Consider the following 25,937-nt stretch of genomic DNA (forward strand, 5'->3'; position numbering starts at 1 on the left):
GGGCTACCATTGGTTACAATGTTCCTGAGGCCCCGCCCAGTCACGTGAAGCGCGCCCTGGCAACCCCACGTGCTGCGGATTAGTGCATTTCCGGCGTGGAGAGCACTTTCTGGAGTCCGGTTGCTGAGGGTGAACTCAATGGTGAGGAAACTTGCTACCTCAAACTTTCGGGTTTCGTTGCGCTCTGGTCCCAGCTGAAGTTAAAACGAGAACCAAACCACGCCCTTGGTGGCCCTTGCCTTCAGGTGCCTGGTGGTTGTCACGTGACTGTGGTCCGGACGCCCGAGGCAAGCGAATTCAATGGGTGTCCTGCGTGGTTATGGAGGGAACTTTGGGGTCGAACTTCTGGCCCAGGTTGGTGGTCGAAACCACACTTGTTCCTCGAGGAAGAGCCCAAATGCAGTATTTTATTACCGGCTCAGCCCCACCGACTCACGGCACCCCAGACGTCCATGAGATTCTGGCAGTAACTGCCACTGGGTGTCTGAGCAGGGTCAGCAGTGCCCTCAGGGGTGGGAACTGCTGAGACATCCCGGAACCAAACAGCAGCGTGAAATGACCCAGTCCATTCCTCACACTAGGCTTGTTGTGGAGTTGGAGGTGAATGGGTGTCCGACTCCTACTGCATAATCCCGTCCAGAAACAGACCAGTCCAGTTCTGACAAACTTGGCTCTTCTTTCCTCTTGGCACTGGCATTCCTTTTGAGTTTGAGGTATGTTCATAATCCATTAGAGCAGTTGGTTGTCTTCATAATCGACCAGGAGCCAATAGAGACTAGACTAGGATTAAGGACCAAAGTTCTTAAAAGAAATGTGCTCCTTTATGGTCCATTTCACAGTGCACTACATTCTACTTTGGAGAGGTGACCTACACTTCCCCAGTTTATGTGTTTCTGTAATTTTGTATTGCTGTCTCATGAATAGTTAGTCCCCTTTCTCACATTACTATGTGGCTCTACCGTTTGCACAGATATTTCACACATGTGGAATTTAACCTTTATAATAAGCAAGAGAACTCCCATAAACTGAATTCAGCCTGTAGCTAATATTTGAAAGAGTCAAATTAGAACCCTGGTTCATGAGTCCACTTTGCTTTTCCTTATACCACCTAATTTTCCCTAATGTTATTAGAATGATTGCTAGCATTTATGTGAGTGGTAGGGCATTAAATGTTTTATGTGCATTATTCCTTTAATCTTAACTGTTACTCTTTTTTTAACCTCAAGTTTATTAAGTTATAATTTATACAAAGTAAAATTTACCCTTTTTAGTTCTGTGAGTTTTAAAAAACATAGGCAGTTATGTAACTACCACAATAATCAAAGAATATTTGCCTCATTCCAAAAGTTTCCTCCTGCCTCTTTGTGGTCATCCCCTCCCCCCACACCCAGCCCCTGGCAGCCATTAACAACTACTGTTTTATCTACATTTTTAATTGTGAGAAAAAAGCAGAGAAGAATAATTTGCCCCAAATTACACAGCTGGCAAATCAGAGAGCCAAGATTGAACTCTAGGCAGTTTGGCTCCACAATCACTGCTTTAACTGCCATCATTACTGCATTTGCATAAGATTTAGATTTGGAATCAAATGATCTGGCTTCATTCATTCAACAAATACAGTCAATTCTAGTGAAGTTGCTGGAAGACTGAATCAGCAAATACTGAACCATTGCTCCTAAGGGAAATGCAGAGTTAGGTTCCTGTGAGCCTCTGGTCACAACATTTTTGTCAACTGACCAATTTATAATTTTATGTGTGTTTTAGTTTAAGAACACCTTATTTAATATATATTGATTCATTAACATTTAACTCACAGCCAACAGCACTATAATTATGCCTGAGGGGAGCTGATCTAACACATGTATTTTCTCTGTAAGGCACATCACAGTCTTCTTGTGCTTAGAAACACAGCATTTTAGCGCTATGCTTCAGGGCCATTTTAAATAGCCATGTCACCAACAGAAGTCACAAAAATGTGAGAAGTGGCACTAATAGACTGAAAAGAAACACTTGTTTAATTTGACAGCTATAATAAGAAGGCAGAACATCACCTCGCTTGACCTCAGCTAGGAAAATATGCATTGGATGGCTTCTATCTTTTGCTGTTCTGTGCTTGTCCATAAATGACTCTGAAAACAGTGCTAGTACTGATTACAAGTAAATTGAATGCAAAGGAAATTCACAAATATGAGGTCTATGAATAATGGGGAGTCACTGTTTTTATTTTAGTACCCTCAGCCCTGAAATTACCGTGTTGATCAAGACAGCCCCTTGTTCATTAGGTGCTTGCAGTCTATTACAGGATACAATTTACCAATTTTAACACATAAAATAAATACTGCTAAAGAAAAAACTACAGGTTATTGAAAAAAGGGTCTCCTCCTCATCTAGTCTAGGTGTTGTCCAATTGAAATATAATGTAAGCCACACGTAATTTTGAGTTTTTTTGTAGCCATAATAAAAATGTTAAAAAAGAGATAAAAATAAATTTCAATAATATATTTTATTTAACCCAATATAGCCAAAATATCTCCTATATAGCCAATATAAAATTATTAATAAGATAATTTTATAATTTTTTAAACTGAGCCTTCAATGTCCTGTGTAGAGCACATCTCAATTCAGACTATTCATATTTTAAGTGCTCGGAAGGTATTTATGACTGGTGGCTATCACATTGGACATCACAGGTCTAAAAGATTTCAAGACTGCTTCTCTAGGAGTGAATATATTAATCTGACATGAGAAAAATGAGTAGAAGTTGGCAATGAGGAGGGTTTTGGAAAGAGCATTTTAGGCAAAGGGATTGGGGGTATAAAGACTTATAGATGAGGAAATTGTGGCATCATGGTTAATATCTTAATGGTGAAAAACTGTAAGCTGTTCCTCTAAAATCAGGAACAAGACAAGGATACCCACTCTCACAACCTTTATTCAACATAGTATTGGAAGTCCTAACCAGAGAATTAGGTAAGAAAAGTAATAAATGGCATCCATATTGGAAAAGAAGCAAAATTATCTCTATTTACAGATGATATTATATTGCATATAGGAAACCCTAAGGTCTCTACCAAAAAACTGTTAGAATAAATGAATTCAGTAAAGTTGTAGGACACAAAATTAATATAGAAAAATAGTTGTGTTTCTGTACCCTAACAATGAACTATCAGAGAAATTAAGAAAATGATCCATTTCTAATTGCATCACAATAATAAAATATTTAGCAATAAATTTAACCAAAGTGGTGAAAGACCTATACACTGATAACTATAAGATGTTGATGAAATTGAGGAAAACACAAATAAATGGAAATATTTCTGTGTTCATGGATTAGAAGAATGAGTATTATTAAAATGCCATCCTACCCAAAGCAATGTACAAATTCAATGCAAATCCTATCAAAATTCCAATGGCATTTTTCACATAAAGAGAAACTCCTTCAATTTGCATGGAATCATAAAAGACCCCAAGTAGCTAAAGTAATCTTGACAAGAACAAAGCTGGAGGCATCACACTTTTTGACTTCAAACTCTATCACAAAGCTATAGTAATCAAAACTCTATGGTATTGGCATAAAAACAGATACATAGATCAATGGACTAGAGAAGGTGCCAGCATAAACCCATGTCTATATGGCCAATTAATTTATAACAAAGGCATGAATATACAATGGGTAAAGGATAATCTTTTTAACAATTGGTATTGGAAAAACTGGGTAGCCACATGCAAAAAAATGAAACTGAACTCCTATCTTATACCACACAGAACATTAACTCAAAATGGATTAGAGATTTGAACGTAAGACCCCAAACTGTTTCTATTTGCAACACACAGATGGACCTCGAGGGCATTATTCTAAGTGATGTAAGCCAAATGGAGAAAGACAAATACTGCATTTACATTCTATTATGAGTGGAATCAAAAACTCATAGAAACAGAGTAGAATATTATTGCGAGGGGATGGGGGGTGGGGAAATAGGAAGAAATTGGTAAAAGGGTACAAACTTTCACCTATAAGATAAATAAGGTCTAAGGATCTAATGTACAACATGGTGATTACAGTTGATAACACTGTATTGTATGAGAGTAGAACTTAAATGTTCTCACCAAAAGAAAAAAAAAAAAACCCAAAAACTAAGTATGAAAAATGATGGGTGTGTTAATTAATTAGAGGAAGGAATCATTTCAAAATGATGTATGTGTATATCATCTTATGATGTACAATTTAATTTTCGTACAATTTATTTGTCAATTATACCTCAATAAAGTTGAAAAAAGATAAACTATCTAATAATGTCCTACATTGGTTACATGTTGAAATGATATTTTGGATATGTTAGATTAAATATATGTCATCAATTTCAAAAGAATTAGATGGGGGCAAATAGGAAGAAATAACAAAGAGATTTAATTTAACCATATCAATAATTACATTAATATAAATGGATTAAACATTCCAGTTAAAAGGCAGAGATTATCAGACTGGAGAACCCAGCTATATGCCGTCTATCAGATACACTTTAAAAATAAAGATACATATAGGTTGAAAATAAAGGGATTTAAAAAAGATGCCAAACAGTAAGCATTAAAAAGTTGGAGTGGCTTTACTGATACCAGATAATGTAGACCTCAAGACAAGAGTATTACATAATAGGAAAAGAGACATTGCATAATAATAAAAGGATCAAATCATTAGGAAAATCTAATTTAAGTGTGTATATTAGTCATATGCCTGAAGCAAAAACTGAAAGAACTAAATATATAGCCTAGTCTACAATCATAGTTGGGTATTTTAAAATACTTCTCTCAGAAATATATGAAAGAATAGACACGGCATCATTAAGAATGTATAACTGAACATCATAATCCAGCTTGATCTAATGGACATCTTTTTTAGAGTGCTGAACCTCAAACTGGTAGAATATATTAAACTCAAGTACACATTGATCATCATCCAAAATATGCTTGATCAATTTTCCAAAACCATTGGCTGACTTTAGTGGAATTAAACTGGAAATCAATAAAATATATTTAAAAACTGAAAATGTTTAGAAATTAAGATATTTGAATGTAACCTGTCGATTAAAGTAGAAAAAACAAGGAAAATGAGAAAAATATTTTAAATTGAATAACAAAAATACAATATATTAAAATTTGTGGGCTATAGTTAAAATACCTTTAGAGAAAAAAGTGATAGCTTTACGTGTTTATTTTAGAAAAGGAGAAAATTTTTAAATCGATGGCATAGATTTCCACCTTATGCTAGTGAAAGAAAGGCAAAGTAAATCTATAGCAGAGGTCTGCAAACTTTTCCAGTTAAAGGCCAGACAATAAATACTTCATGCTTTGTAGGCCATACACTGTCTATTGGAGCTACTCAACTTAAAGCGTAGACAAAATATAAATGTATGAGCATGGCTTTATTTCAATAAAATTTTACTTACAAAAACAAAAAGTGGGCTAGATTTGTCCTGTGAGATGTAGTTTGCAAACCCATGATCTAGAGTAAGTAGAAGGAAGGAAAACAAAAATATCAGCATGAGATCCATGAGGTATTTAAAAAAAGAGGAAATAGCCAATGATGAATGTTTGTTATTGAAAACATTAGTTAAATTGATAAAATCCTAGCTAGACTGGTAAATTAAAAAAAAAAAAGGAAAGAATATGCACATGACCAACATCAGGAATGACAGAAGGGATATCATCATAGATCCTATACATAATAAAAAGATAGTAGTATTATAACCCACTTATGGCAATATTTTTAACAACTTAGATGAAATGGACGAATCCTTGAAAAATGCAATATATATCTAAATGGACACAAGGTAAAATGGAAGATCAAAATAGCCCTATTTTTATTTTTTTTAATTAAATTCATTATCATAAACCTTTTCATAAAGAAATATCCAGATATCTTCTACTGCGTTCTATCAAAATTTTCAGGAAGAAATAATGCCAATTTCACATAAACTCTTCTAGAAAATGAGAAGTGAACATTCCCCAACTCATTTTTGAGGCCAGCATAAATCTGTTTCCAACTCCTGACAATTACAAGAAAATTACAATCCAATATTCTTCATGAAGATAGATGCTGTAATCCTTAACAAAATATTAGCAAGTTGAATCCACCATATATAAAAAAGGGTAATACATTATGATGAAGAAGTCAAGAGGGATTCACCTCAGGAATGCAAGGGTTTGTTCAATATTTAAAAATTAACCAGTGTAGTAGTAAATGGATCTTTATGACCTTGAATTAGGCACTGGTTTCTTTAGATTTGACACCAAAAGTACAAGTGATTAAAAAGATGAATTGGACTTCATCAAAGTTAAAAAATATTTGTACTTCAAAGAACACCATCGAGAAAGTGAAAAGAAAACCCATGAAATGGGAGAAAATATTTGCAAATTATATGTCTGATAACAGATTTGTATCCAGAATATAATAAAGAACTCTTCAACTTAATAAACAGATGAATGACCCAATTTTTTAAATTGGCAAAGGATTTGAATAGACATTTATCCAAAGAAGATACAGAAATGACAGTTAAGCACATAAAAAGATTATCAACATCATTAGTTACCAGCAAAATGCACTATACACCCACATGATGGCTGAAATGAAAAACACAGACAATAATAACTGTTGATAGGATGTGGATAAATTAGAACCTTCATACATTGCTAGTGAAGACTGTAAAATAGTGCGGCCACGTTGGAAAACAGCTTGGCAGTTTATCAAAATGTTAAAAACAGAGTCAGCATTTGAGCAATTCCACACCTAGTCATATAATATTCCATTATATCCTATATAATGGAAAATATTCCACAATAAAAAGGAATGAAGTACTTATTAATAGTAGTACAATGTGGATGAGCCTTGCAAAACTATGCTACATGAAAAGAGTCAGTCACAAAAGGCTGCATATTGAATAATCCCGTTTATATGAAGTGTCTAAGCAAGTCCATAGAAACAGACAGTAGATATTGGTTGCCAGGACCTGGATGGAGAGGAGAATAAATTACTGCCAGTGGGTACATTTTGGGGTGATGAAAATGTACCAAAATTAGTGTGATGGTTGCATAACTCTGAATATACTAAAAAAAATCACTGAATTGTATACTTTACAAGGGGAATTTTATGATATATGAATTATGCCTCAAAGCTGTTATTTAAAAAAGTAAGCATCAGTATTCATCAACTCAGCATAAATAATTTTGACATGCCATAGTAAAGGTTCTTTCACAAACCTATTCCTTTATATCCTTATATGAAAAGCTCCATTTGTTATCATAACTTTCCTAAATATTAATTAAAAAGAAAAAAATCAATGTAATTCACCACATTAACAGAAAAGTGTTGAAAAACTATATGATCATCTCAATAGATACAGAAATAGCATCTGAGGCAAAATTCTATACCCATTCCTGAGAAATTTCAGCAAACTAGGAATACAAAAGAACTTCTTTAACACAATAAAAGACATCCGTGAATGGGATTTCATCAAGATAAAAAGCTTTTGCACAGCAAAAGAAACAGTCCACAAAACCAAGACAACCGACAGAATGGGAGAAAATATTTGCAAATGACATATCAGATAAAGGGCTAGTATCCAAAATCTATAAAGAACTTATCAAACTCAACACCCAAAGAACAAATAATCCAATCAAGAAATGGGCAGAAGACATGAACAGACATTTTTCCAAAGAAGACATCCAAATGGCCAACAGACACATGAAAAAGTGGTCAACATCACTCGGCATCAGGGAAATCCAAATCAAAACCTCAATGAGATACCACCTCAGACCAGTCAGAATGGCTAAAATTAACAAGTCGGGAAACGACAGATGTTGGCGGGGATGCAAAGAAAGGGGAACCCTCCTACACTGTTGGTGGGAATGCAAGCTGGTGCAGCCACTCTGGAAAACAGTATGGAGGTGCCTCAAACAGTTGAAAATAGAGCTACCATACGATTCAGCAATTGCACTACTGGGTATTTACCCCAAAGATACAAATGTAGGGATCCGAAGGGGTACGTGCACCCCAATGTTTATAGCAGCAATGTCCACAATAGCCAAACTGTGGGAAGAGCCCAGATGTCCATCGACAGATGAATGGATAAAGAAGATGTGGTATATATACACAGTGGAATATTATGCAGCCATCAAAAGGAATGAGATCTTGCCATTTGCAACGACGTGGATGGAACTGGAGGGTGTTATGCTGAGTGAAATAAGTCAATCAGAGAAAGACATGTATCATATGACCTCACTGATATGAGGAATTCTTAATCTCAGGAAACAAACTGAGTGTTGCTGGAGTGGTAGGGGGTGGGAGGGATGGGGTGGCTGGGTAATAGACATTGGGTAGGGTATGTGCTATGGTGAGTGCTGTGAATTGTGCAAGACTGTTGAATCACAGATCTGTACTTCTGAAACAAATAATGCAACATATGTTAAGAAAAAAGAAAAAGAAGATAGCAGGAGGGGAAGAATGAAGGGGAGTAAGACAGAGGGGGAGATGAACCATGAGAGATGATGAAAAACAAACTGAGGGTTCTAGAGGGGAGGAAGGTGGGGGTTGGGTTAGCCTGGTGATGGGTATTAAAGAGGGTACATTCTGCGTGGAGCACTGGGTGTTATGCACGAACAATGAATCATGGAACACTACATCAAAAACTAATGATGTAATGTATGGTGATTAACATAACAATAAAAAAATTTTTTAAAAATTAGATTTTTGACATACATTAAAAAAAAAAAGACATCCATGAAAAAAACCAACAACTAACATAATACTCAGCAGTGAAATACTGAATATGTTCCCTCTATATTTCTTTTCTATTGTGGCCATAACAAAATTAACACAAATTAAGTGCCCTAAAATAACACCTACTTAAAAATTCAGTTCTGTACATCAGCAGTCCATGAACAGTGTGGCTCTGTTTTCTGCCCTGGATTTTAGCAGGCCAAATTGAAAGTACCAGCAGGGCTGTGTTTTTTTCTGGAGGCCCTCAGGATGAATCCGCTTCCAAGATCATTCAGGTGGTTGGCAGAATTCAGTTCCACACAGCTGTAGTACTGGGGTCCCTGTTTTCTTGCTGGCTGTCACTTGGAGATTGTTCTCAGCTTGTAGAAGCCACTTGTGTTCCTTGGCTCATGGCCCACTTCTTCCATCCTCAAAATCAGCAGTGGCAAGTCAAATTCTTCTAGTGCTTTGAATCTCTCTGACTTTCCTTTGCTACTTCTTCAGCATCTCTCTGACTTTTCTGCCTTTCTCTTCTACTTTTAAGGGCTCATGTAATTACATTGGGCCTAATAGGATAATATTCCTAATTTAAGGTTAGCTGATAAGTAACCTTAATTCCATCTTCAGAGTCTACACAGCAGTACCTGGATTAGTATTTGATTGAATAATGGGAGAATGGGAATTTGGGGGGACATTTTTAGAATTCTGTCTACTATATCCTCTAAGGACAGGAACAAGGGAAGGATGTTCACTGTAACCACTTTTATTCAATGTTGTATTAGAGATCCTACCCAGTGCAACAAGGTAAGAAAAAGAAATAAAATGTATACAGATCAGAAGTTACTTTATTCATAATGTCATGATCAACTCTGTTGAAAATCCCAAGGAATCCATTAAACAGGGACTAGAATTAACAAGTGTGTTTATTAGAATTAATAAGTGAGGATATAGGGCCAATAGGAAAGTTACTTGTGTTTCTATGTTAGCAACAAACAATGGAAAATTAAATATTTTAAAAGAGGGAACCTTTATAATACTAAATATTTAAATACTTACAAATAAAATATGCATAAGGCCTAGATACTGAAAATTACAAAATATTCAAAGTATTCTGAGGATAAACTAAAGAAGACCTAAACAATTGGAGAAATATACCATGTTCATGGATCATGAGGCATAATATTATTACAATGTCAGTGCTTCCTAAATTGATCCATAGATTAAATACTATCTTAATAAAAATCCCAGTAGATTTTTGTATAGAAAGTGATAAGATCATTCTAAAACTTACTTGGAGATTCTAAGGACCTATAATAACAAAAATAATTTATAAAAATAAGAAAATGTTGAAGAAATTCAAGGTTTATTATTAAGCTATAGTAATTAAAAAAAAAAACCTCAAATAGCAAAAGACAGCCATTTTTTAAAATGGGCAAGAGACTTGAATAGACATTTCTCCTAGGACAATATAGAAATATCCAAAAAGCACATGAAAAGATGCTCAACATAATTAGTAGGGAAATGAAAATCAAAACCACAATGAGATACTACTTCACACCCACTAGAATGGCCATAACTTAAAAAAGAAACAAGTATTGATGAGAATGTGGAGAAATTAGAACACAGTACATGCTGGTGAGAATGTAAAATGGTGCAGCCACTGTGCAAAGTGGTTTAATGATTTCTCAAAAAGTTAAATACAGAATTATCATACAAACCAGCAATTCCACTCCTAGGTATATACTCAAAAGAATTGAATGCAGATACTCAAACAAATGTTTGTACACAAATTTCATAGCAGCACTATTCAGAATAGGCAAAAAGTGGAAACAACCCAAAAGTCTTATTAACAGATGAATAGATAAACAAATGTGGTACATACATACATTGAAGTGTTACTCAACCATGAAAAGGAATAAAGTACTGGTACATGCTACAGTGTGAGTGAATCTCAAAATTATGCTATGGGAAAGAAGCCAGACACATATTCTGTAATTACATTTATATGAGATATCCAGATTAAGTAAAACCATAGAGATAGAAATCAGAATAATGTTTGCCAGGGCTGGAAAGAAGAATGAATGGGGAAAGAACTGCTTAATGGGTACAGGGTTGTCTTTTGGGGTGATGAAAATGTTATAAATTAATAGAGGCAGTTGTTGCATACATTGTGAAAGGTACTAAATACCACAGATTTGTACACTTTAAAATGATAGATTTTGTTACATGAATTTTACATCAGCGAAAAAAAGTGAAACTCGGTATCTACCTCATATGCTACACAAAAATGAATTGAAAATAGATTGTGGACATAAACATAAAATACAATTTATAGAAGAAAATATAGGAAAATATCTATGTACCCTGGGAGTAGGCAAAGAATTTTTAGAAGACATAGAAAGCAATAGCCATAAAAGAAAAAAATCATATGTTAAACTTCATCAAATATAAAATTTCTTATCAAAATGAATAGTCAAGTTACAGAGTGGAAGAAAATAAGAAAATAAAAGGTAGCTAAGATACTTTCAACAGGTGAATGGATAAATCAACTGTGGTATTTTCATACAATGGAATATTACTTACTGGCAAAACCCCCCACAAAACCATTAACCATTTAAAAGACATGGATAAGCCTTAGATGCATATTGCTAGGTGAAAGAATCCAGTCTGAAAATGATTCCAATTACATGACCTTCTGGAATAGGCAAAACTATACAACCAGCAAAAGATCAGTTGTTGCCAGGGCTTTTGGGGAAGGAAGGAGAGTTCAATAGTTGAAGACAGGCAACATTTTTAGGGCTCTGAAACTATTCTGTATGATACTGTAATGGTGGATACATGACATTATGCATTTGTTAAAACCCATACAGCTTCACAGCACTAGAATGAAACATAATGTATGCATTAAAAGAAATCATTTAGGAGATTGGGGGGATCCAGGAAGAAATGCAGATGTGACAAGAGAATGTAACTATTACAATGTATAAAACTACCTTCTTGCTCTGTTAGCAAGAAAATAAATATCACAAGTCTATAGGGATATAAGTAAATGATTGAATAGGGAAGTGAGTGAAGGAAAAGAGAGAAATATCCCTTACAGAAGAATTCTAAATGATTTATGTAGATGCTCTGCCCTAAAGGAGCTTAATTCTCCACTCTGCATAAATGATTACCTTCCAAAGAGTACAGTGTGTAAAGGGGGAAAAAAGAGTGACTTTACAGGGGAGAAATCTGACAATACTCTCTCAGCCAGGTGATCAAGGTCAATATCAGCAGTGATAAACCATATTAATAATATGTACCTTGATATGGTATGAAGAAAACAGCACTTTACCGCTGTGGTCTTCATCTCCAAACCCATATATCTAGTCTAATCATGAGAAAACATCAGACAAATTCCTTTAGAGGGACATCCTACAAAATACTTGACCAGTACACCTCAAAACTGTAAAGATCATCAAAATAAAAGAAATCTAAGAAACTCACAGCACTCACAGCCAAGAGGAGCCCAGGGAGACATGACAAGTAAATGCAGTGTAGTAGCCTGGATAGGATTCTGCAACAGCAATCTATGTTAGGTAAAAACAAAAAGAAAAACAAAACAAAATGAAAACCTAAGGAAATCTGAGTAAACTATGGATTTTAGTTATTAATAATATAACAATACCAGTCTGTTTATTGTAACAAATGTACAATACTAATGTAAGATGTTAGTAATAGGGGAAACTGGGTGAAGGAGTATATGGAAACTCTCTGTACCATATTCTCAGTTTTTCTGTAAATCAAAAACTTTTGTAAAAACAAAGTCTATTAAAAGTATATGGCAAATGACAAAGGAATCCTACTAAATAATAAATACAAACAATAAAAAGTGGGCAAATAACTTGAATAGCTACTTCACAAAAGAAAATATGAGTGCCCGGTAAGTGCATGAGTACTTATCACTAGTTATCAGGGAAATGCAAAAGTAAAACTACAATGAAAAACCACTACTGACACACTAGAATAACTAAAATTTAAAAGACTTAAAAGACCAAATGTTGGTCAGGGTGTGTGACTCCCATATATTACTTGTGAGGTTATAAAATGGTACAACCACTTTGGGAAATGTTTGACAGTTTCTCATAATAGAGAACAATTCCAAGTCTATATATTTACCCCTCAAAATGAAATCATATGTCTACAAAAAGGCTCGTACAGAAAATGTATAGCACCTTCATTCATAATAGCTAAAAAGTGGTAATAATCCAAAAGTCCATCATTGTTTATTGGATAAACAAACTGTTGTATTCATAAAATTGAATACTACTAAGTAATAACATAGAACAAACTATTGATAACCACAACAATATGGATGAGTGAAAGAAGCCAGAACATTCTGCTAAATGGAAGAAGCCAGACACAAAATATTCATGCTGTAATGTACTTTATATGATGTTCCAGAATAGGCAAAACAAATCTATGGTGGAAAAGAATCAGAAAAATTACTTAATCTGGGAGAGGAGTGGTATATAGCCTAGGAAGGGGCATAAGAGCACTTTTCTGGTGATGAAAGTGTTCTATATCTAGACAAATGTGGATTACCTGGATATATGCATTTATCAAAAGTCATCATGTTGTGGAGACGTGTATTTCAATATGTAAATTTACCTAAATAAAAAACTCTTAAGGAACAACTGGATTTTGAGTTGGTAATTTTAATTAATTGAAAAATTATTTTTAAAACTCTTGAATAGTTTTTGTGCTTAAAAAACTATCAACAAGGACATTATAAAAAAATTCAAGATCAGGTAATTTTGTCAAGGGATTTTTGTCAAGAAAGGAAGGAGAGAAATATAATAGAGCCAAATATGGAGTCAAGGCAAAGTTTTTTATTTTACCTATTTATATTTAAACTTTTTATTTTGAATGAATTTTAAACTTATAGAAGTGTTATGAAGATAGAATAGTTTCCATACACCCTTAACCTAATGTTTATGTTTTATATAATCATTGTACATATATCTGAGAAATTCATATTAGTACGGTATTGTTATGAAAGTAGAAATTTTCTTGATTTTCTTTTTGTTCCAAGATCCAATTTTGCATACCATACCCTTCTATTTTATTAGTCTCCTCCAATATGAGACAGTTTCTCAGTATTTTCTTATTTTTCATGACTTAGATAATTTTGAAGAGTACTGCTCAAGGTATTCTGTAGAATGTTCCTCAATATGAGTTTATATAATATCTTTTGTTCTGTGTTTTCTTAGATCCTGTATTCATCTGTTTGGCATCTGTAGATCACAGGGCCAGACTAACAGCCAGAGTTCTTTGCATCTCCCCTTTGATCTAGCATTCACAGGTACATGAAAATCATACTATAAACCCTCCAACCTATTCTGGTCTGTACTCTCAACTACCGCCTTTATCTAACTTTCACATACCAAGCCAATATTTCCTCCACTTTAAATCACCCAGGGCCAGGTACCAGACCACTCCTATGGCTCAGAGCCAGTTGAAGTTATTTGAAGTAGCCAGTCCTAAGCTGTTTCTTCTGTCCTATCTTGCCTGTTCCATGGAAAATACAATAGTTTTAGGCCATGCTACCACCTTGCTCCTACTTCTGCCTCCTGACCAAGTGTGGTGCTTCCTTTTGTGGTCCTGCTTGGCATGGGCTATCCATTTCTCTTGGGAATTGTAAGTAATAAATTCTTTCAATGGTATTAGCCTCTTCAAGTCATCACTTATTCACCTCCATAAATTAAAATCCCATGGGTACATTTTAATACATTTTGTCATTATGAGACTCGGTTATGAGTTAGAGGGAAGAATGCTATAGAAGCAAAGTGTTCTTATCATTTTAGGAGCACATGATACCAACATGACTTATTATTGGTTATGTTAACCTTGAATATTTGGTTAAAGTAATGCTTGTCAGGTTTCTCTGCCATAAAGTTAATATTTTTCTCTTTCTGTATTCTATTCAATAGAAGCAAATCACTAAATCTAGCATGTGAGAAGTGGAATTAAGTTCCACGTCTTGATGGGAGAAATATCAAAGAATTTTTGGACATATGTTAAAAAGCACCACAATTCTTGATAAACGTGGGGGTAGATATTTCAAGGTTATGCACATATTCTGTTTCTCCTTAAAATTTTGCCCTAGAATTATAGCATTAATCTGTGGATCTTGCCTGCAGCAATTATTCTTGGTGAATTGGAGAATTGTTGTTATTTTAATGGTGAATTTCTGTTTCCCTCATCTTTCTTTGTTTATTATTTGAAATTCTTCTCTAAAGATTTGTCCCGTCTTAGGCGCCTGGGTGGCTCAGTCGTTAAGTGTCTTCCTTCGGCTCAGGTCATGATCCCAGGGTCCTGGGATCGAGTCCCACATAGGGCTCCTTGCTCAGCGGGGAGTCCGGTTCTCCCTCTCCCTCTGCCCCTGCTTGTGTCCCCTCTCTCGCTGTGTCTCTCTCTGTCAAATAAATAAAATCTTAAAAAAATAAAAAGACTTGTCCCTTCTCTTTGTCTTTGTTTGCTTATTTTATTTACATCAGTATGATCTCATGGATAATTTATTTTACTCACTGCTGTATGATCAACACTATCATTATTTTGTTGTTTAAATTGTTCCAGTGTTGGCCATTGGGAGCCTGTGTCCTTTTGATATGCCCCCATCTCCTCATCCTCTTTTTTTTTTTTTTAAAGCACTTCTTTACTTCTAGGATTATATGATACACAGATTCATATTGTATTTTTCCCTGTTTGGCCCTAGAATCAAATGGTATTTATTTCTAGCTCAAGATCCTGTTGCTATAAGGCATGCTTCCTGCTTTTAGGCTCTCTGTAGACAAAACTAGAATATAAGTATAAGTATACTAACATGCATGCACACGGCATTCGTGGTCCCCATGACTACTTTCAGGTTCAGTGTTTTGCTAGAAGGACTCACAGGCTTCTGAAGTCATTATTTTCATGATTTATTACATCAAAAGGATACAAAGCAAAATTAGTAAAAGGAAAAGGCACATCAGATGAAGTCTGGAGGAATTCAAATGCAAGTTTCCAAGAGTCTTCTCCCAGTGAAATTTTACAGGATGCACTTGATTCCTCCAGCACTGAATTGTAACTGCATTTTCAAACTGTTGTCTACTAGGGAATCTTGCTTGAGCCTAGGAATCCGGAGTTTCTATTGGGAGACAGTCACATAAACAAAGAGTGAATGCAGTTTCTGGAGCTCCCTATGCCCAGAAGGAAAGAAAATATTCACTATAAATCACATTCACTATAAATCTATAAAATCACTATAAATCTAAACAAACTGGTATAAGGTTTTAAGCCTTCTTTCACTTAGTAATGTAGTTGCATGAATCAATACTTTTTTCCTTTTTATTGCTGAGTAGAACTTCGTTTTCAGGTTATACCATAGTTTGTTTATTCATCTGTTGAAGGATGTCTTCTAGGTTTTGGTGATTAATATAAAACTGCTATACACATTTGTATATAAGATTTTGTATGAACATAAGTTTTCATTTCTCTTGGGTAAATATCTAGGAATGGGGTTGTTGGGTCATTTGTTTGAAAGAATGGCCACAATGTTTTACAAAGTGGCTGTATGATTTTGCATGCCCAGTAGCAATGAATGAGACTTGCATTTAGAATTGTAAGATATTTTTATTTTAGTCATTCTATTTTGTGTTTAGTAGTACCTCATTATAAATTTAGTTTGCATTTCTTTCCCTAATAACCAATGGTATTAAGCATCTTTTCATATACTTATTTGAATGTGAAGTGTCTGGTCATATCCATTACCTACATTTTTATTCAGTTCTTTGTTTACTTACTGTTGAGTTTTAAGAACTCCATATAGGATTCTGGGAAGTTGGAAGGGTAGGAAGCACCAGGAATCTCTTTCTCTATCTAGACAACAATTGCATTGGCAGACTCTGTGTGATGTAACTATTTTAGAACGCTGTAGTCTATTGAAGGATTGCAACTTCCAGAGGAAGGCTCAGACAGTAAACTTCATTTAAGTTCTGTCAATTTCGACTTAGTACAGTAGTAGCGACCCATCCCCCCATCCCCAGACCCCTGGCAGGCAGTTGTGAACATGTTCCCCGAGCAGCTTGCATGCAACTTGTGGAAGCCACAGTGGGCAAAAGGGACCCTGTCACCTCCGGCATTATGTATCTGTTCTCTGATACAGGTTGGGGCTACTGATTTCAGAAGTGTGGGCAAAGAGTTGGGCGGCCATTGTTATTTCACCTCCTTCATTGTTGCAAACCCTTCGTCCTACAGTTGAAGTGACATCCAGGGGATTTAAAGGGCCAGCACCTTTCCTCTTAATTTTTCTCTTGTTCCTCTATTTGGAGCCAGACATTAAAAATGAACATTCAAAAGCAATCGTGTTATGGTGGAAATTAGAAAAGTCACCATGTATGCCCAGGTACAGGCTCAGGCTCAGCAAAGACATATGATCTGTAGCATAGATACTGCCTACATTAAAAAACAAAACAGAAAACAGCAAACTCTGGGGGGAGGAGGAGAATCTAATTTCCAGAGTTATCACATTTTTAGACTCTAATGCCCAATTGTCAACAACAGCAACAAAAATCACAAGACATATAAAGAAAGAGGAAAATATGGCTCCTTCAAAGGAAAAAAGAAAGTATCAGAAACTGTCCCTGATGGCAGATCTACTAGACAAAACTTTAAAGCAATTGTCTTAAAGATCCTTAAAGAACTAAAGGAAGTTGTGGGGAAAGTCAAGAATGATGTATGAAAATAAAAATATCAATAAAGAGATAGAAAATCTAAAAAGAAATCAAAATGGAATTTTAGAACTGAAAAGTACAATTACTGAAATGAATAATTCACAAGAGGGATTGAAGGACATATTTGAGCAGGCGGAAGAATCAGTGAACTTGAAGATAGGATGATGGAAATTATCAAGTGTGAGAAGCAGAAAGAAAAAAGATTGAAAAATGAACAGAACTTAAGGGACCTGTGGGCACCAGCAAGTTGACCAACATACATGTTCTGGGAGTCCCAGAAAGAGAAGAGAGAGATAAAGGAACAGAGAGAATCTTTGAAGAAATAATGGCTGAAACTTCCCAAATTTAAGGAAAGACATGAATATAAACATCTAAGAAGCTCAACTAACTCCAAGTAAGATGAACTCAAAGAGACCCACAGTAAGACACATTATAATCAAACTTTTCAAGAGACAGAGACAGAAAATATTGAAAGTAGCCTGAGAGAAGTGTTGAAAGCATTCAGAGAGAAGCAACGTGTCACATCCAAGGGCTCCTCAATGAAATTATCAGTAGATTTATCATCAGATACTTCGGAGGCCATGACAGAAGAAAGTGAGATGATATATTCAATGTGCTAAAAAACAAACAAACAAACAAACAAAAAATCCTGTCAACCGAGAATTTTATATCTAGCAAAACTGCCCTCCAAAAGTGAGGGAGAAATTAAAACATTAGCAGATAAACAAAAGCTGAGGGGATTTGTTACCATTAGGCCTGCCCTGCAATAAATGCTAAAGGAAATACTGCAAGTTGAAATGAAAGGTCACTAGATAGTAACTTGAAGCCATATGGAGAAATAAAGATCTCAGTAAAGCTAAATACCTGAGAAATTATAAAAAACTAGTATTATTGTAACAATGGTTTGTAACTCCACTTTTTGTTCTCTACATGATTGAAGAGACTAATACATTTAAAAATAGTAGTTTAAAAGCTAGTATTATTACAACTTTGGTCTGTAACTCCATATATTTTTCTATGTAATTTAAGATATTAATGCATTTAAAAGAATTATTAGATTATGCTAGATTATACTTGATTATTATTAGATGATACTAGATTATATTAGATTATTATTATTAGATTATACACTGTGTGAAGGCACACAGTGTATAAAGATACCGTTTTGTGACCTTAACAAGTGAAAGAGGTGAGGATAGAGTTGTAAAGGAGGAGAGTTTTTGTATATTATTGAAGTTAAAACTGAAAACTTTTCCTTTAAAATTAGGAACAAGGCAAGGATGTCCACTTTAACCACTTCTATTCAAGTACTACAAGTTCTAGCCAGAGCAATTAGGCAAGAAAAATAAATAAAAGACATCCATATCAGGCAGGGATAAATAAAATTATGTTCACAGATGATAGGATCTTATATATAGAAAATCCTGAATAGTCCATAAAAGTATTATTAGAACTACTGATTAATGCTGGGAAAACTGGATATCCACATGCAGAATGAAGTAGACCCTTACCTAACACCGTGTACAAATATTAAGTCAAAGTGGGTCAAGGACACAAATGTAAGAACTAAAACTATAAAACTTTTAGAAGAAAACTGGACAAAATTCCTGACATTAGATCTGGCAATGATTTCTTAGATATGACACCAAGAAAAAAATAGACAATTTGGACTTTGTGAAAATTTAAAAAATTTTGTTAAAAAAAGAGGCAATCCACAGATTGTATAGTTACTACATTTTATATGAAGTGATCAATGTTGATGTTAAGTAGACTGATATATATTGAAATCTCTATAGTGACCATTAAAAGTTTAGTGGAAAGTGGTATAAGTAAAAGGGAGCAGATAAATTAAATGATTTTGTGTGTTTTTACAGTGGTTCATTCAAAAACAGACAAAAGGAGGAATAGGGGAACAAAGAACAGGGAGCACAGGCAGAAAGCAAAGTAATGAAATGGTAGACTTAAAGCATATCAGTAATCACATTCAATAATTATAATAAGACACCTAGAAACACTCCAACTAATGCAGAGATTTTCAAATTGGGTAAAAAAGCAAGACCCAACTATATGCTATCTCCAAGAGAGGAGATAAATATATATATTACATGACATATATATTTATAGATGAATATCATACATGCACACATGGACACACACAATGTTTTTGAAAGTAAAAATAGAAAAATATACATGATGCAATAAGTAAACAAAAATTTCAGGTGCTATATTAATATTGATAAAGTAGACTCAAGGAAAAGTATTATTCAGAGATAGTACTGCAATAAAGAGAGAGATGTTATAATCAAGCAAGAGATAATTCATCAGGAAGACATAAGAATCACAATTGTATGTGTATAACAACAGAGCTTCAAACCATGAAATAAGACTTGATGGAATTAGATGGAAAAATAGACAACTCCTCAATTATAGTTGATTTTAACACCTTTCTGTCAGTAATTGATAGATTTTTTAAATCAGGAAAGACATAGAAGATCTGACTAACTCTTATTAACCACATTGACCTAACTGACATTAGTGGAACAATTCACAAAAATAACTGGAGAATACACATTCTTTTCAAGTGGACATTGCTAAGTGTACCAGGATGGAATGTGTGTTGGGTCATAAAACAAGTAAAAAAGTCTCCCAAGTATTGAAATTTCACAGAAAATATTTTTTGAGAAGAAAGCGATTAAAGACCAATAACAATAAGATATGTGGAATAATCCAATTACTTTGCAATTAAATAATACATTTTGAAATTATCTGTGGGTCAAAGGAAAAATTCCAAGGAAAATTAGAAAATATTTCAAAGTAAATGTTAATGAAAATGAACTATATCAAAAATTGTGGGATGCAGCTAGGGAATTTACAGCTTTAAAGGTTTATTTTAGAAAAGAAGAAAGGTCTAAAATCAGCAACCTAAGATTTTGTCTTAAGACGCCAGAGAAAGAAGAGCAAAGTAAACCCAAAATAAGTAGAAAAAAAAAGAAAAACTAGAGATTGGAGAAGAAATCAATGAAAGGGCAAAACAGAAAAACAATATAGAAATTTTATGTAGCCTAAGTTTATTCTTTGGAAAGATCAACAAAGTTGATAGACTCCTATCCAGACTGATTAAGAAAAAGAGACCAAAATAACCATTATTAGGAATTAAAGAGGAGTGATCACTAAAAACTTTAAAGAAATTAACAGAATAATTAGAGAATGTTTTTAACAACTTTAAAGCAATGCATTTGACAGCTTGGTTAAAATGGACAAATTCTTTGAAAAAGAAAACTTGAATTGACACATGATTAAATAACCCTATTTCTGTTAAAAATGGATTCATATTAAAAACCTTCCCATAACAAAAACTCCAAGCCCAGATGGTTTTATTGTTTAATTCTGGCAAGCATTTAAGGAAGATATAAAACCAATCCTAACAAACTCCTTCAGAAAATAAAGGAATGGCTACTTTCCAGTTCATTTTAAGAGGCCAACTAGAAATAGAACTTCCTCAATCTGATAAATGGAATATATGAAAATGGCATATATGAAAAACTAACAGTACTACATAATGGTGAAATATTGAATGCTTTCCCAGAGATTAAGAACGAGGCAAGAATACCCATTCTCATTTTTTATACTCATTGTCTTTAAGGTCTTAGCCATTTCAACAAGACAAGAAAAAGTAGTAAAAGGCATAAGGATTAGAAGAGAAAACCTGTTTTGTTTTGTTTTTTGTTGTCTTGTTTTTTGGGCGGGTGTTACATAGAAAATTTTAAGGCATCTACAAAATAACTGTTAGCAAAATTTCAGGATATAGGGTTAATATGCTATTTTTGTATATTACCCTAAACTACTGGAAAATAAAAAGTTAATTTCACTCACAGTAGCATCAAAAAAGTTAAAATATTTAGGAATAAGTTTAATAGAAGAAATGCAAGATATTTTCATTGAAAACTATGAAACATTGCTGAGGAAAAGGATTAGTTTATTTGGAAATATACACTATGTTCATGGTTTGGAAGACTCAAAATGTCAGTTCCTCCCAAACTAATTATAGATTCAACACAGTCTAGCCACAGTTCCACCGTGCTTTTGGTAGAAATTGACAAACTTTTTCTAGTATTTACTTGGAAATGCAGAGGATCTACAATATTCGAAGCATCTTGAAAAAGTACTTTGTTCTTTTTCAAGATGCTTCGAAAGAATGAAGAAGCTATAGTAATCAAAGCTGTATGGTACTAGCATAAGAATTGACATGTAAATCAGAGGACAGAATAGAATTAGACTCACACTTATACAGCTATTTGATTTTCACAAAGATGCCAAAGTCATCCAATAGGTAAAGGAAAATCTTTTAAAAAAAATTATTTTGGAATAATTGGATATCCATATAGAAAAATTAACCTTCATGCTTACTTCATATCATAAATAAAAATTTATTTTAGATAGATCAGAGACTAACACTAAAAAGTAAAACTATAAAGATTTTTTTAGAAATTCAAATGACTTACTTAAATTTAAAAACTTCTTAAGACTAAAACTATAAAGATTTTAGAAGAATATCTGATTTGTGAGTAGGCAAAAGTTTTTTTGGGCAGAACACAGAAAAGCAGTAACCATAAAAGAAAAAAGATGGGTAAATTGGACTTCATCATAATTAAAAACTGTTCATCAAAAAACACTGTTAAGGGATGCCTGGGTGGCTCAGTTGGTTAAGTGTCCAGCTCTTGATTTTGGCTCAGGTCATGATCTCAGGGTTGTGAGTTTGAACTCCACATTGGGCTCTGCACTGGGTGTGGAGCCTGCTTGGGATTCTCTCTCTCCTTCGCCCTCTGCTCCTCCCCCCAATCCCCTTCACACACAACCCCCTCCAAAACGAAACAAAACAAAAAACTGTTAAGAAAATAAATAATATAGCCATATAACGAGAGAAAATATTCACAAAACATAGATCTGATAATGAACTCTTACCCAGAATACAGAAAGAAGTCCTTTTACTCCATCAATCTAATAAAAATAGGTAGAAGATTTGAGCAGACATTTCACAAAGGAGATACACAAATGGCTAATAAGCACATGAGAAACCAAGATCTAGGTGTTGGCTATACTATCATTACTGCAATATCTTTGTTTAACTAAGAAGTATCTTTGTTTAACTAAGAAGTAATTTTTTTCTTAAATCATGAATTAATATTGATAATTCTAATTCAAATGTAATATTATAGCATTTTTCCTCACCTGATTTTATTTTATATGTGTATTTTTTTGCTCTTACAGTGAAATCCTGGGTCCTAATTTTATGAATATATCTGCCCATTTGTTTTATTCTCTAATTACATAAAAAGTTTCAGAATTACAGTACCTATAGGATTATTGTACCAACTAAGTAAAGTTTAAAATTTCTTTTTCAGTTCTTTTTGTCTTTGAAATATAGCTCACTAAAGATGTATGGAGTACTTGGTCAAAATATGCTTGAATCAGTATTTTCTCTTTTCTTATTTTATCAGTTTGATTTATAGGTAGGTTAATTTATTTTTGTTTCTCTTTAATAATGTCAAAAGAATGATAGAGATAGAAAATAATAATTTTGCAATTTCCAGTGTAATAACTGATTTAGGTACGGAATGTTAATGTATGTGAAAACCTTTGTGTAAAAGTTTGTTGGGGTGAAGATATTCACATGGTCTCAAAGTAACACTCCACTCATGACATTAATTATATGGGGTAAATTTTGCAATCACCACTTTAACCAAGTGATCAAACTTAGCAACATCAGTAGTAGGACAAGCTGACATTAAGTTTTCCTGAAGAGTCACCTATGAATTATTCTTGCCAAAATGTTTACTGTGAACCTAATCATGGGGATAATAATCAGACAAATTCAGAATATGGGACATTCTATAAGTTAATTGGTCTGGATGTTCTAAAGATGGTAATGTCATGGGAAGTGGAAAAGAAAGGCAGTGAAAATTATTCTATTGTTCTAGATTAAAAGAGACCTTAGAAACAACAACCAATTGCAAAGCATAAATCTTGATTAGATCTTGGATTAAAAACATACATTTTTATGAAAATTGGGAAAATTTGAACATATAAAGCTTATTATATGATGATGTAAAATTATTGTTAATTTTTCAGTTCAGCTGACAATACTGTGTTTATGTAGAGGATATCCTTTACTTAGGAGATTCATGCAGAAAATTTTGGAGCTTAAATGTTTTTGTGTCTACAATTTATTTTCAAATGGTTTAGTATATGAACACATATAGAAAAAGATAAAACCAGTGTAGCAAAACATTAACTATTGGTAAATATAGATGATAGTATAGGGACGTTTATTTTAGTATTCTTTCAACTTTTACGTATGTGTGAAATTTTTTTCAAAAAACAACAAAGTAAAGAAGGAATCAGGACTGTTGGGGAGGGGCAGGCTGAATTATTGTCACCAGGTGGTGCTGGTGCTTTTCAAATAAAACTAAATAAGCAGGCGAACAGTCTGTTGACAATCAATTGGATGTTTATTTAGGAAAAAAATTGGGTGTGTGTGCAGGGGAACATAGACTATAAATCCAGCTTTTTGATTTTGCCAGTTTTCACTCTTGCTTTTATTATTATATCCTATGTAATTTGAAGAGTTTCAGCTATGCATTTTCTTTGTCTCACAGTCTGCCTCTTTATCTGCCTCTTTCCCTTTCCAGGTCCATATTTATTTCTTACAGGGCTACTACAGTACTTCCCAATACCAGGTGCCTCTGTAATCCACATTGCTGACACGCTAACCTTCCTGCAGCATATCTCTCCCCTTCATTAATCCCCATTTCCCTCCAAATAGTTTCTACTCCTCAGCAATGTATTAAAATTTGATTATCAGTCTGCTTCCCTGGTGTATCTACCATTATTGCCTTGCATTAACCATACTCATGAAACTTCTCATTTGCTGCCCCCCTTCCCTTTGTTATGAATGTCACACATCTTCTTGCCCTTGGGCATTTTGCTTTGTATGTCTTCATACCCAAGATGCCTTTCTGCCCACTGCCAAAGTCTGACCTTACCTTTATCAAAGTCCAGATTAAATGTCATTTCCTTTATGTAAACCTCCCAAATATCCTACTCAGAAATATTGTTTTTCCCATAGCACTTAGTAATTTTCTTATTGAACTTATCACATTTTATATTATGTAATAATTATGTGTGAACACTAAATTATAAACTTTTTTTTAAAGATTTTATTTATCTATTTGACAGAGAGAGAGAGAGAGAGAGCACAAGTAGGCAGAGTGGCAGGCAGAGGGAGAGGGAGAAGCAGGCTCCCTGCCGAGCAGGGAGCGGGCCGTGGAGCTCGATCCCAGGACCTCAGGATCATGACCTGAGCCGAAGGCAGCCGCCCAACCAACTGAGCCACCCAGGCACCCCATTATAAACACTTTCAAGGTAGGCCGTTTATAGTCTCCACGTTGTTTTTAGTACTATGTGATATTCACTAAAGTTCAGTGGAATTGAATCTCAGGATTACTCAAAGTTAGTTTACAGTAGGGGTAACAGTACTGACTAATCACCACCAATTGCTAGCCTTACTCTGGCTTTCATTTCACAGATACGTGATGAGAGGCCACTATAGTGAGAAACCAACCTGGATAAAGAATGTCCATGGCTTATCAACTCCCACTAACCAAAAAATTCATTAATTTGAGGAAAATTCTCATTCAATTTGACACTGTATGTCAAAACTCAAAACTTTTGCATGTCATTTGATTCATGTATTCCAGTTTTTGGTAAGAATGTGATAAGAATGCTCAAAGATTTGCTTTAAAAATATTTGGAAGGACATATTTATAAAAGGTAAAAATTGGAAGCAGCCTAATTACCCAACAATACAGCATTGGTTAAACAAATTAATATACTTGTACAATGGATTACTATGGAGCTATTAAAGATGATGCTAGAGAATGGAAAGAGGTTCCCAATGTATTATTAGATGGGAAAAAATTACAGAATAGTGTTGGCATCACAACACTTTTTAATGGAAGAAAAAATATACATTGAAAAAAGGCAAGGGCGCCTGGGTGGCTCAGTTGGTTGAGCGAGACTGCCTTCGGCTCGGGTCATGATCCTCGAGTCCCGGGATCGGGTCCCGCATTGGGCTCCCTGCTCGGCGGGGAGTCCGCTTCTCCCTCTGACCCTCCCCCCTCTCATGTACTCTCTCTCTCTCTCACTCTCTCTCTCAAATAAATAAAATATTAAAAAAAAAAGAAAAAAGAAAAAAGGCAAAATAATGACAGAGATATTTTTAGGTTTGGATATTAAATGTTTCAAATTTCTTTGTTGCTATCTTTTTAGAAGTTTTAACAATGAGCAGCTATGTTAAGTAAACAATAAGAAAAGTTCATTTTAAATAATTATAAAAGAATTATATCAAAATTTATTCTATTGTATACATA

At 34.2% G+C, this 25,937-nt stretch overlaps 1 long non-coding RNA gene across 1 annotated transcript; it reads left to right on the forward strand.

Moving 5' to 3' along the window:
• The first annotated feature begins 100 nt into the window (after window positions 1-100).
• Window positions 101-14,227, forward strand: LOC113916254. Its single transcript, XR_003517893.1, has 3 exons — window positions 101-141; window positions 582-713; window positions 14,005-14,227. It is a non-coding gene; the product is annotated as an uncharacterized LOC113916254 (long non-coding RNA).
• Window positions 14,228-25,937: the final 11,710 nt, after the last annotated feature.

The sequence above is a fragment of the Zalophus californianus genome, chromosome 1 (genome assembly GCF_009762305.2).
Source record: "Zalophus californianus isolate mZalCal1 chromosome 1, mZalCal1.pri.v2, whole genome shotgun sequence".
Taxonomy (NCBI): Eukaryota; Metazoa; Chordata; class Mammalia; order Carnivora; family Otariidae; genus Zalophus; species Zalophus californianus.